Below are 11,966 nucleotides of genomic sequence, written 5' to 3'. Positions count from 1 at the left end.
CTCCCCCACGACGCCAGGACAGCGGAGTCACTGACCACCTTCCGGAGACACTTGAAACCCTACCTCTTTAAGGAATACCTGGAATAGTATAAAGTAATCCTTCTTTTGTAAGTCGCTCTGGATAAGAGTGTCTGCTAAATTATGTAAATGTAAATGTAAATGTAAATATATCACCATAACCTCACGTTTGCTCTTGCCAGCGATACAAGCAACACGCCATAAAGACTGCAGATGATGCATAAATAACAAAGCTAATACGTGACTAGAACGAAGCAATCATACAATTAGTGTAAGCGTATATACTGCCACCTAGTGGAGAGACACAAAGTTAGACAGAAAATATAGTACGGGAAGTTCCGAGTCCAGTGTTGTTATCTGTCTGGCTGCTAGCTGAAATCACTGACAAATGGCAAAATTAAATGTACAAAAGCGAGAAAAAGGAAGGCATTTACATTCCATCCACCCACTGGTCTCACTCAGCAATAACCACAATAATAATCAAGATGATCAGAAATCATCATCACCCGTCTCCAAATAGGCCACAACAGCCTTAATCACTGTCTTACCACTAGCTAGGCCTTAACCACTCTCTTCATAAAATAGGAAAGCACAACACAGTTCATGTCCCAACTGTCCAGCAACAGAAACCACAGATCACGTCATCCTTCACGGTCATGCATACATCAAAGGCAGACACAGAAGAAACACATGCATGGGAATAAGGTTCAACCTCCCCAGCTTACTCAAAACCATCCAGAACATAATGAAATACACTGTGCAATAATGTATTTCGTCCGCTCATCATGCGGAGGAAATAAACTAGAAATAAACTAGCGCAGCGCTTGATTCCCAAACATACATCAGAGGTCATGGAGGGTTCGGTCAGCTGGAGTTGAGAATCCTCAACTCCAGTGGTAGAAGTCATGTCTGTCAAGGCCACTAAAAAGTAATTGAAGTTCATACGGCAAACCAATGTCTGCTACGACCAATGACAGGACACCGCTCCAACCCTGTTAGCCAATGACACAATATTACTATAGGGCCGAGAACGACATAGTACCTGCCTTACCCTTCAGTCTTGGTAAATGTACACCCCTGCCAATACACACACACACACACACACACACACACACACACACACACACACACACACACACACACACACACACACACACCACACGCATACACACCATACCTCAGCCATGCCCACTCGCCCCTCTCATATATCTTTGCCCATGTCCCCCATGTCACCCCTCTGCAGCAGAATGACAATGATTGTCTATATTTATTATTCAGCTGACTAACTGTTCCTCCAACCAATACTCTCACAGATAGGCACAGTCATGTCATCTCAGAAAGGGAGAGAGAGTGAGAGAGAGAGAGAGAGAGAGAGAGAGAGAGAGAGAGAGAGAGAGAGAGAGAGAGAGAGAGAGGGAACAGGAGAGAGACAGTCAGACACTGTCAGTCCTAGAGTGTATGACCAAGAAAGAGGACAGGGAGATATAGACAGCAGAGAGGAGAGAGGAGTGCAGACCCAGCAGGTTATGAAGAGGATTAGTAGGAGTAGATCGTCAGAGCAGACCTAGATTAGCTGAGCTAGCTGACCTGGTGGAATACAGCACAGAAGGCAACCATCTTCACTTGGGCCAACTTGGGCCAATATCTGGAGGACCAGATCAGGTTGGGAGTACAGTAGCTGGCTGGCTGAGGAGGCCATTTTAGCGACCGACTTCACTACATCCAAACTTTCCAGGTAGAGTCAAGATGGCGGACAGTGGTGGCGAACCGAACCTGCAGTCCTACATTATGGACGAGGAAACTCTGAAGAGAAAGCAGAAGGAGAAGCTAAAGAAGCTCCTGGCCACTGGAGGAAACCCTCGGCCTGCGCGATCCCTCTTCTTCCTCACGTTGAAGAACCCTTTCCGAAAGGCTGCCATTAACATCGTGGAATGGAAGTATCCTTTAGTGGTCAGGGGCCAGGGGTCAGGGTTCAGGAGGGTGTGGGAAAAAGGGACGGGTTGTCACTAGATAGCCATGCTCAGGGTCATGTAGAAATTAAGTAGCCTGGTCCCACATCTGTTTGTGCTGTCTTGTCAACACAGCACAAACAGACTAGATATGAAAGGTTTCAACCATGAAGCAGGGTCATGCTCTTAGCCATTCATTGTTTGAAAGCACTGCACTTCTATTGTTTCTTACATGGCCAGATAGTGAAGCCTGTCTGTGGACTGGCGGGATAGCAAATTACTGTTGATGACACAGATAATGCATCTTTAGTTCGGTCTTGTATTGATGGCCAATGCAACCCAGCAGTGTTTTCCACATGGTGGTCTGGATAATGACTGGTCTGTTAGAGAGGTAAGGCTTTGTGTATTTGGTGGATCACAGAGAACTCTGAAGTCGTTGAATGGGTCCTAGCAGCAGAGAGTTTGGGAACAACTGCTTCAGGGATCTGAGGAATGGCTGAGTTAGTGATGAGTCATCTCTTTATAAAGTTGAGTCTCGTATTGTCTTGTATTGAATAAGGTGACGAACGGTTGGACAATATATATATATATATATATATATATATATATATAGCAGTAGTAGAGTGATTATTACTCTGATACGTTCAGGCATTACAGTCCAACATACACATAGAAATCACTGAGCACAGCACAGGAGGTTGGTAGTACCTTAATTGGGGAGGACAGGCTCGTGGTAATGGCTGGAGCAGAATGAGTGAAATGGTATCAAATACATCAAACACATGGTTTCCATGCTGAACACTGGTTATATCTGTAGAGTGGCTTCAAGTTCACATGAGCACCAGAGCAACAGGTTGATAGCCCTGCTGTACCAGAAGTTATGGGCTCAAACTATGGGTTTTATAACAACATGCTGTAGCATCAGGATAGAGTGGAGTCGACCCATATTGGGTTGTGACTGGGAGACAACACAATTCTGTTCGAATTATCTTGTAAATGCAAATTATCTTGAGGACAATTCCACCACTGCTCAGAATCCCAATTCAACCCTGTTCATAATGAATCCCACATACAAGGCTGCAGTTCTGTTTTGGTAATGAGTAATTACTGTGGCTGCAGTAATGGTCCACCGAGATGTGTTATAATCCAGTGAAGCCGTTGATTGACGTTTTTGGACATGTCAAATATGAGCTTGTTAAAGCGGCGGCGTAATGATATTCCTGTGGGTGGACGGACACCTGTCCTCCCTCGTCACAGCCTAAAATCAGACACGCTAAGCTGAGAGAATGCTGCCTCAGACACAGACTGGTGGCGGGACTGGGTACTGCAGTCTGAGAGGGAACACCATGATAATAATATAGTTGTGGTACATTATCCATGATAGTACCCTGATTATGGCTTTGTATTTATTACACATCCAGGAGTGTAATATTACACAAGATTGACCGTTTGAATGTGCTGTACTGAAGGGACCCACATATTTGAACTCGCCACCATCTTCACCCGGCACAGCAGAAGAGGACTGTCTGCCCCTCAGAGCCTGGTTCCTCTCTAGGTTTCTTCCTAGGTTCCTGCCTTTCTAGGGTGTTTTTCCTAGCCAACGTGCTTCTACATCTGCATTGCTTGCTGTTTGGAGTTTTAGGCTGGGTTTCTGTATAGCACTTTGTGACATCTGCTGATGTAAAAAGTGCTTTATAAATACATTTGATTGATTGATTGATCTTTACCGCAGGTGGCAATGTAAATAAGTCTGATTTTCTTGTAACTGACCCATTATGTTGGCCTCAAACGTCTTCCAGAGTGTTTTAGATATGGGAAGTCCCTATTGAGGGGTTGGGTGGCACTGACATACACATATGGCAGACTCACTTTATTGATGACTCGTATTTTTATGATTCAGATGGCTAAGATTGCAATGGTTACCCTGTTAATAGGTATCCTGTAACCTAGTGTTTCCCAACTCCTCCAGTAACCCCAAACAGCACACATTTTTGTTGTAGCCCTGGACAAATAACTGATAAAAAACTAGCAAGAGCACGAGTTTACTCCATTATGAGGCCTACGGTAGCCTATTAAACCATCCACCTTATTAAGGCTATTTAGATCAATCATCTAATGGGTGGGTGAGGTTGAAAGATCTCATCGAGATGCATGTGTGCTACCTGTAGGCCTCGAACGGTGGAATAGCTATCCATATCCATCCATATTGCTTGGTTAGGTAATATCAGTGTGTTCCTGTGTGTTTGAAAAATAAATGAGCATACCCCACACACTGTTTAGATACTCTGTGAGCATCTCACTGTTTTGAACTGATATTCATACTGTACACCTTGCATCTCTGTAATCTGCTGGATGTGTGTACACAGTGTACGTTGAACCTTTTCTTAGTGTTCGCCTTCAGACCGTTCGAGATCATCATCCTGCTGACCATCTTTGCCAACTGTGTGGCCCTGGCTGTGTTTCTTCCCATGCCTGATGAGGACAGCAACAACACCAACAGTAACCTGGTGAGTATGGACCCGTATGGACCCAGTACCCACCATCTCACATCTCTTTTGATGGAGAGCATCTTATTCTACTAGTTGTGGTTAAACAAATTGAGGTTGGGAACCAGGGTTTTCCACATGAAGCCTCCCTGTCTGACATGAATAAACAGAACATGTATGTCTGAATGTGTAGTGAGCACCGCATTCATACCTCGATCATGGAGGTGAATGAGCTGGTTATTTTGTGGCCCTGCTGCAAATTGGTCACTGTTCTGTTGTAGGAGCACAGTTCATAAATCAAGCAGACTGGGATCTGGAGCCTAGTGTGGCCATCTTGGCTACACTTCTCATTACTTATAATGGGCACGAAGGCCTGGATGTTTGGTGTAATCCAGTTTCAGTGCAATCTGATCTAGCAGCAAGGGCTTGAAATGTTGTGGGCCAGATGTCATACTGGAACTAACTGCTATCCAACTCTGATAGTTCTGCTCATTTTGACTTTTGTCTGAAAAAGATAATGAAATCAACCACAAAATGCCCATTTGAGAAATGGGTAGACAGAGATTTATATTTCTGAGTGTCCCCAATCAGGAGATAAAGATAGAGGTTGTCAAAGTGGACGTGAAGAACCCCTGCACCCTATCATCTCTGTGTGTCATCATCAGTGGACATGTCTGAGTGTAGACTACTGTACAGTATGAGTGTATTTGTGTGTCAGAGAAACCTGATGATGTCCATGTTCTCTGGGCTGATAGTGACCTGTTGCTTGGTGTATGAATCCAGCTGTGTCGTAGCAGGGTAAGGACAGGAATGAACAGGGATACATACTTTTCGGCCCACTACACCCTAGCACTGAGAATCATGTAGTCAGGGGGTGTGGAGTTTTCTTAATCAGCCATATGAGAAGCGGCTGCCATATGTTTTGGCTGGGGTCGGACCACTGACCTGATGCCTGCAGTATCTCAGTCATCCGTCACTTACAGTTACAGAGACACAGATCCAGGCTCAGTTCCATCTGCCTGTAGGTAGAAGGGATGGGGTGTTCTGTAACTGTAATGACCTGTGCTATTTGGGATCTGGCTTTTTGAAGGATCAAAGATACAGTTCACCTTTTGCCATGGCTGAATGTGCACTTTTCAAATCTTGTGTGTACTGAAAAGAAAAATACGTTTTTTTTAATGTAACATCAGTGCAAGATTTACAAGTGCTGTTATAGTGTTGTTATACTGTGGTGTACTAGTTGTAATACTGTTATGGATAATTATAGTGGTCTCAGTTATTATAGGCTGTAAAATGCTGGGTCAGATTGTACTAGAGCTAAGTTGTCTACCCATCAAAGGCCATCTCCAAGAGGATATTTTTGCATCCCTAATAAAGGCTGATATTTTTAGCTCACAGACATCCACTAGAGAGTAGCCACCAAAACAGTATTATGAAGGAAATACAGACTGAGGCTGTGTTGCGTCCTCTCTGTTAAGCTACAGTAGCATGGCAACATTTATTTTTCTTCTTCTCTTTTTTTTTAAAGAGTGGGATAGTCCCACCCCTCTCCTATGTTTTGTTTATTGGATAGGATAGATAGAGAGGAAAGAGAGTTTCATAGAGTTGCTGAAATAGCAGTGGGCCAGATTCAAACTTGACATGTTTGCAGTTGCAGCTTAGGCTACAGCAGAGTAAAGATGTATAGCTGTGAGCTTGATGCAACCGATTCCAAAATGGACTCTTGGCTTAAAAAACATAATTTGTTCCTTCTAGTCATGATGTCTGTTCTACGGATTCCAATTCCATGATTCTATATCCGGGATCTTAACCTGGGCCACAGTGTGATGTCAGAGACAGAGGGACTCTGTTCACACCAGAGCAGTGGCCATCAGGTTACAAAAGCTTTTTACCTGTAAAGCACAGACCCATAGAGAGACTGGCCCTGTCCATGCTGCATAATGTCCTTGACCCAGCTGACTGAGAGGGACAGGTGCTCCCCCCCCAACAAGGTCCCCTCCCCCTGGTCCCCTCCCCTCAGCTGGGTGTGTAAAGGCTTTATATATAGACCGGCCGTCTTCAGTCCTCCTACCACACCACCACGGACTCAGTGGGGCACCAGAGGAATGTGTGACGCCACTGTTGAGCCGCATCATGTAATCAATATGTGTGCGTGCAGAGTGTGTGTGTGTGTGTGTGTGTTTGTGTTAGTGTGTGAAACCCAAAGACACATTCTATAAATGCCCCTATAGGAATGTTCATGACTTGACAGAATCTAACCCCAATGTAATTTAGGTTCACTGTGCTACATACAGTACAGCACTTTGAAGCTTTATTCAAAGTACTGTTTTTACGCTGTGAAACTCCTTACACATGCCCTTACCCTGGTGGGCTGAATAGTCAGACCCTATTAAGAAATCACGCCTCAAGTAGAACATGTTACCCATGGCCACTTGTTAGTGTATCCGTCATCACCAACGTATTACTATTTGTTTTCTTATTTATCGCTTGCCCATGCTCAAGATCACATTTCATGTTCAAGTTTAAGTTCATTTGCCAAGTTATGATACAGGCACAAAAGTATACACATATTAGATGTCTTGCAAGTCAAGAGCTCCTATTGAACAGACAGTACAAATACAAATAAGTAGCCTGATTAATTGATATACTGCTTTGTAGATAAAAAATGAAGGCAGATAATTTGTTATACTAATAACCATTATCTCTAACGATAAGTCCCACTGAGATAAGGAAGCTCTGTCTGGAGGGATACCTGGCTGCTGAGTATTGTGTGAGGGATGTGAAGGGTTAATAAAATCAGACAGGGCGGTGAGTGAGCAGGTGCCATTTTAGGGACCTAAGCTCTGAGGTGCTCAGTTGTTAGTCAGCGGGGCCATTCCCTGGATGCCTGGCCTGTAATGGGAGAGGAGAGACACAAATACACAACGCATCAGGGAGCTATACTGGGCTGGGGGATTTTTACCAAGCAGAATCAATGACTCAGTCAGATTAACTCTTGTAAATACTCGAAAAATGACTCAATATTCCCTGTGTAGTGTAAAAATAATATACTAGAAATGGTTGTTGTGTCATTGACTCCTAAACCCTCACAAACTAGCCATCAGCTATAACGTATTTGGAGCATTTGTTACCAAGCAGAATCAATGAATTGTACTCCATTACACATAGAATTATGGGAACTGGAGTTAGTACATCATGATACCCTAACACGTCTTCATTGATGTTTGACAGGAAAGTCTGGAGTACATCTTCCTCATCGTGTTCTCCATAGAGTGCTTTCTAAAGATAGTAGCCTATGGATTTCTATTTCACGAGAATGCATATCTACGGAACTGTTGGAACATACTGGACTTTGTCTGTGTGTCTGTGGGGTAAGTAGGGACGATGGATATGGAGATGGAAATGTTCATGTACTGTCATGCTATAACTTTTCTTTCTGTGGCCCTACATGATATTGTTTATCTCTCTATGTACTCGCTATTCGTGCTCCTCTATCTTTGAACTTCTCCCCTCTGCCTCTCCTCTCTCCTCTCCCCTCTCTCTATCCTCTCCCCCTTCTCTCCCTCTCCAGGCTATTCGCAGTCATCGGTGACTCCATCACCTATATCAGTGGTGTGGAGGCTCAACCAGGGGAGAAGGGAGGAGGCTTCGATATGAAGGCCCTCAGAGCGTTCAGGGTGCTCCGGCCCCTCAGGCTTGTCTCTGGAGTCCCCAGTAAGGATCACTGTAAAATAGGGACCTTGTAGCAGTCGTAAGGGCAGCAAATCAGCAAAAGGCAGGATAAGGTGTAGATTTATTTACAAGTGTTGGTGATCCATATAATACAAAATATTCAAACAAAAAGTCATCAGAGTTTTACAATATAGATACAATGGCAACAGACAAAATAAATAGCCTCTGAATCAGGCCTAACCTGTCCTGAACGGACACAGGTGCACTCTAAAAAAAAAAAGGTTCCTGGAGTATCCTTTAGGGGTTCTTCAAATTGAAACTGTGGGGGAACCCCTATAAGTTATTTGAAGAACCCTTTTCAAGGGTTCTTCAAAGAACCTCTTTTAATGGATCCTCAAATAACCGTTTGAATAACCTTTTGGGGTACATTTTTGAACTACCCCCCTCCCCTGTTATTATTATTAATAATAATAATAATATGCATAACAATAACAACATTAACACAATATTTTAGTTCTCAGTGTTTATTGTGATTTTAGTGGCAAAGCAGAATAAAAAAATCAAAATATGAGGTAAACTCCCAGCAGAACAACCAAAGTCCAATGGGTATATCTTCTGGCATGTTGATGTTAATGTGTTGATGTTCTCTGTATCCATAGCCAGAATGATTTTGCAGTGCATGGTGATCGAGCAGGTTTCCTGTTATATTCATCAGAGGTGTAGGGAGGGTGAAGTCCGTGAATCCAAAAAATAGTAGTTATACAGATGATTAACAAAACACGCACACAACAGTATTCATACCTTGGTTTTTGTGGTAAATGTGAATGACAAAAACTGTTTTGATAATGGTTTTCATATACATACCTTGTCCATAATGTAGAGGCCTATGGGATATACATTGACGAGGTAAGGAAGGAGGATGTTAAATGTGATCTACATAACATACCAATACCAATTGACTTACCTTTGTATGCCTCCTTGTCTGTATACCTGCAGACACAGACACAAAAGTGAGCAGTTCAGTCATCTGCACCCAATACAGCTAGCCTTCAACATATTCTTATAGCCAACATATTCTTACCTCATTGTTGATTGATATCCATTGAATTGTGTCCATTTTCTGTTTTAGAAAGATTTGCACAAATATGAAAAGATAGATGGTATCATCATAAAACAATATCAATTTAGATCATACAAGGGACAAACCTTGCCTTAAATTTAGGAGATCTTTACATTTTTCAGTTAAGTGCCTGCAAGTGCTGTCCTTTCAAATGTAAATCCAAATGTTTCAGTTGGGCAGTTAGGTTCCTGCAAGAACCCCCACCAACTAAGGAGGTTCCTCGATTAACCCCACCGCCTATGGGGTTCTTGGAAGAACCTTTTGGGGGCCATTTTCAGTGCCAAGAACCCTAAGGTTCTTTGAAGAACTTTGAGGATTTTAGAAGAACCCTTGTTGAACCCCTAATTTTTTGAGTGTAAATAGGGCAGGACAGCCTCCCCTTGAAAAACCTAAATGAATCTGCCTCTCAGGACCTCAAACACTAGGCCTACTGTATGCACTGGGCCCAACCAAATTGGCAATTACGAGAAACTGGTTCATTTAGGACAGTTTGCACATTAATCATTACATTCATAAATTCATCCAAATTAGACTTAATTATGATATATCATCACAGTTCCTAAACTGAACATTTTTATCTCAACTCACAGTAGGCCTAGGTTACTGACTCGAGGAGTAACGTGACACCACGTCAACTCACAGTAGGCCTGGGTTACTGACTCGAGGAGTAACGTGACACCACGTCAACTCACAGTAGGCCTAGGTTACTGACTCGAGGAGTAACGTGACACCACGTCAACTCACAGTAAGCCTGGGTTACTGACTCGAGGAGTAACGTGACACCACGTCAACTCACAGTAGGCCTGGGTTACTGACTCGAGGAGTCACGTGACACCACGTCAACTCACAGTAAGCCTGGGTTACTGACTCTGAGGAGTAACGTGACACCATGTCAACTCACAGTAGGCCTGGGTTACTGACTCTGAGGAGTCACGTGACACCACGTCAACTCACAGTAAGCCTGGGTTACTGACTCTGAGGAGTCACGTGACACCACGTATTTGTTGCGTGCTAACTCAGTATTTGGTGCCTTGGCATGATGGAGAAACCAGACACACAGGGAGCGCCCCAAACAAAAGACATTGGAGAAATTGACAAAAACTCTTAAATGAAATTAAATAAACCAAAACTTATTTCTCACAAGTGTAGCATAGCCTAGTTTGTAAACTCTGCAAACAATGTGTCTAAATTCTTAGTATGGAAACAGTGAATTAATGCGATAGCCCTAGCCTAATACGTTTAATGAATGAACAGAAATGATTGATATAAGCAAATGTGAATGTTCTAAATTACTGGGAAATGACGGGGATTAACGGTAAATTAACTTGTGATATATTTAGCGGGGAATTGATAAACACTTAACAAAAACACAGGGCAAAATAATGAGTGCACCCAAATTGGCGGGAAGCAGAGAGCATATTGGTTGTGAGAGGAGCCCAGTGCTTACTTCACCACAACCACATCCAAAAACACTTTCCTTCAGCAACAATGCTAGTGTCAAAAACAACTTGATTTGGATCATTCCAATGAGTTTGCAGTCTGATTTTGTTAATTAAACATGTATTTACATTGGTCAACTACTAGGCCTATGACGTTTAAAATGTGTGGTCACCCTCCAGGCCTGCAGGTGGTGATGAATTCCATCCTGAAGTCCATGCTACCTCTGTTCCATATCTCCCTGCTGGTCTTCTTCATGGTCACCATCTATGCTATCGTGGGACTGGAGCTCTTCAAGTGCAAGATGCACAAAACCTGCTACTACACAGGCACAAGTAGGGAACAGACCACACATGTATGCATACACACACACACACACACACACACTCACCCTGCCTATATCTTCTCCCCCGTTGTCCATCAGATATCATAGCCATAGTGGAGAATGAGAAGCCCTCTCCTTGTGCCAGGCTGGTAACGGTCGGCGTTGCACCATCAACGGGACAGAGTGTAGGGCAGGCTGGCCGGACCCAACAACGGCATCACACACTTTGACAACCTGGGCTTCGCTATGCTCACTGTCTACCAGTGCATCACTACCCAGGGCTGGACCGACGTGCTCTACTGGGTACTGTGTTATACATCACCCCCTATACCCATATACTGTATATTACTACTCTATTGTATTACTCTGATTTCCCCCACTGAGTATAGTTCAAATTTCAAAAAGGCACTCACACATCTGAGCTATCTGGTTGCAGGTGCATGGTAAGAAAGAGGTAACGTAAAAGAAAAGAGAAACCCGTGCACTGCTCTTGCTAGTATCACTCTTTTTTATTGACAGTTACCTATCGGCCTCTTGGCATTCGTCAAAAGCTCTGACGAAAGCCAAGAGGCCGACACATAAGCTTAAATAAAAAACAGTGATAATTGCAAGAGCAGTGTGCAGGTTTCTCTTTTCTTTTAAATTACCTCACTTAATGTAGGCCATACCTGTACTATCACTCATGTCTATCTGTCTCTCCATCTCTCCATCTCTCTTTCTTTCTTTCTTTCTTTCTCTCTCTCTCTCTCTCTCTCTCTCTCTCTCTCTCTCTCTCTCTCTCTCTCTCTCTCTATATATATATATATATATATATATATATATATATATATATATATACCTCTCCCTCTCTCTCTCCATATCTCTCTCTCTCTCTCTCTCCACATCTCTCTTTCTTTCTTTCTTTCTTTCTTTCTTCTTTCTTTTTCCTTTCTTTCTTTTCTTTCTTTCTTTCTTTCTTT

General features: G+C 43.1%; 1 pseudogene across 1 annotated transcript in view; it reads left to right on the top strand.

The window, feature by feature from the left end:
- The first annotated feature begins 1,764 nt into the window (after positions 1-1,764).
- Positions 1,765-11,966, top strand: part of LOC311133404 (dihydropyridine-sensitive L-type skeletal muscle calcium channel subunit alpha-1-like) — a 20,987-nt pseudogene continuing 10,785 nt past the window's right edge. The window contains exons 1-6 of the transcript in view: positions 1,765-1,955; positions 4,369-4,474; positions 7,685-7,824; positions 8,025-8,167; positions 10,865-11,017; positions 11,107-11,310. The product of the transcript in view is annotated as a dihydropyridine-sensitive L-type skeletal muscle calcium channel subunit alpha-1-like (transcript). The remainder of the gene's footprint in view (positions 1,956-4,368; positions 4,475-7,684; positions 7,825-8,024; positions 8,168-10,864; positions 11,018-11,106; positions 11,311-11,966) is intronic.

Source organism: Coregonus lavaretus (genome assembly GCF_964263955.1).
Source record: "Coregonus lavaretus genome assembly, chromosome: 8".
Taxonomy (NCBI): Eukaryota; Metazoa; Chordata; class Actinopteri; order Salmoniformes; family Salmonidae; genus Coregonus; species Coregonus lavaretus.
Note: the sequence above shows the minus strand (reverse complement) of the source record. Positions and strands in the feature narration are given on the sequence as shown.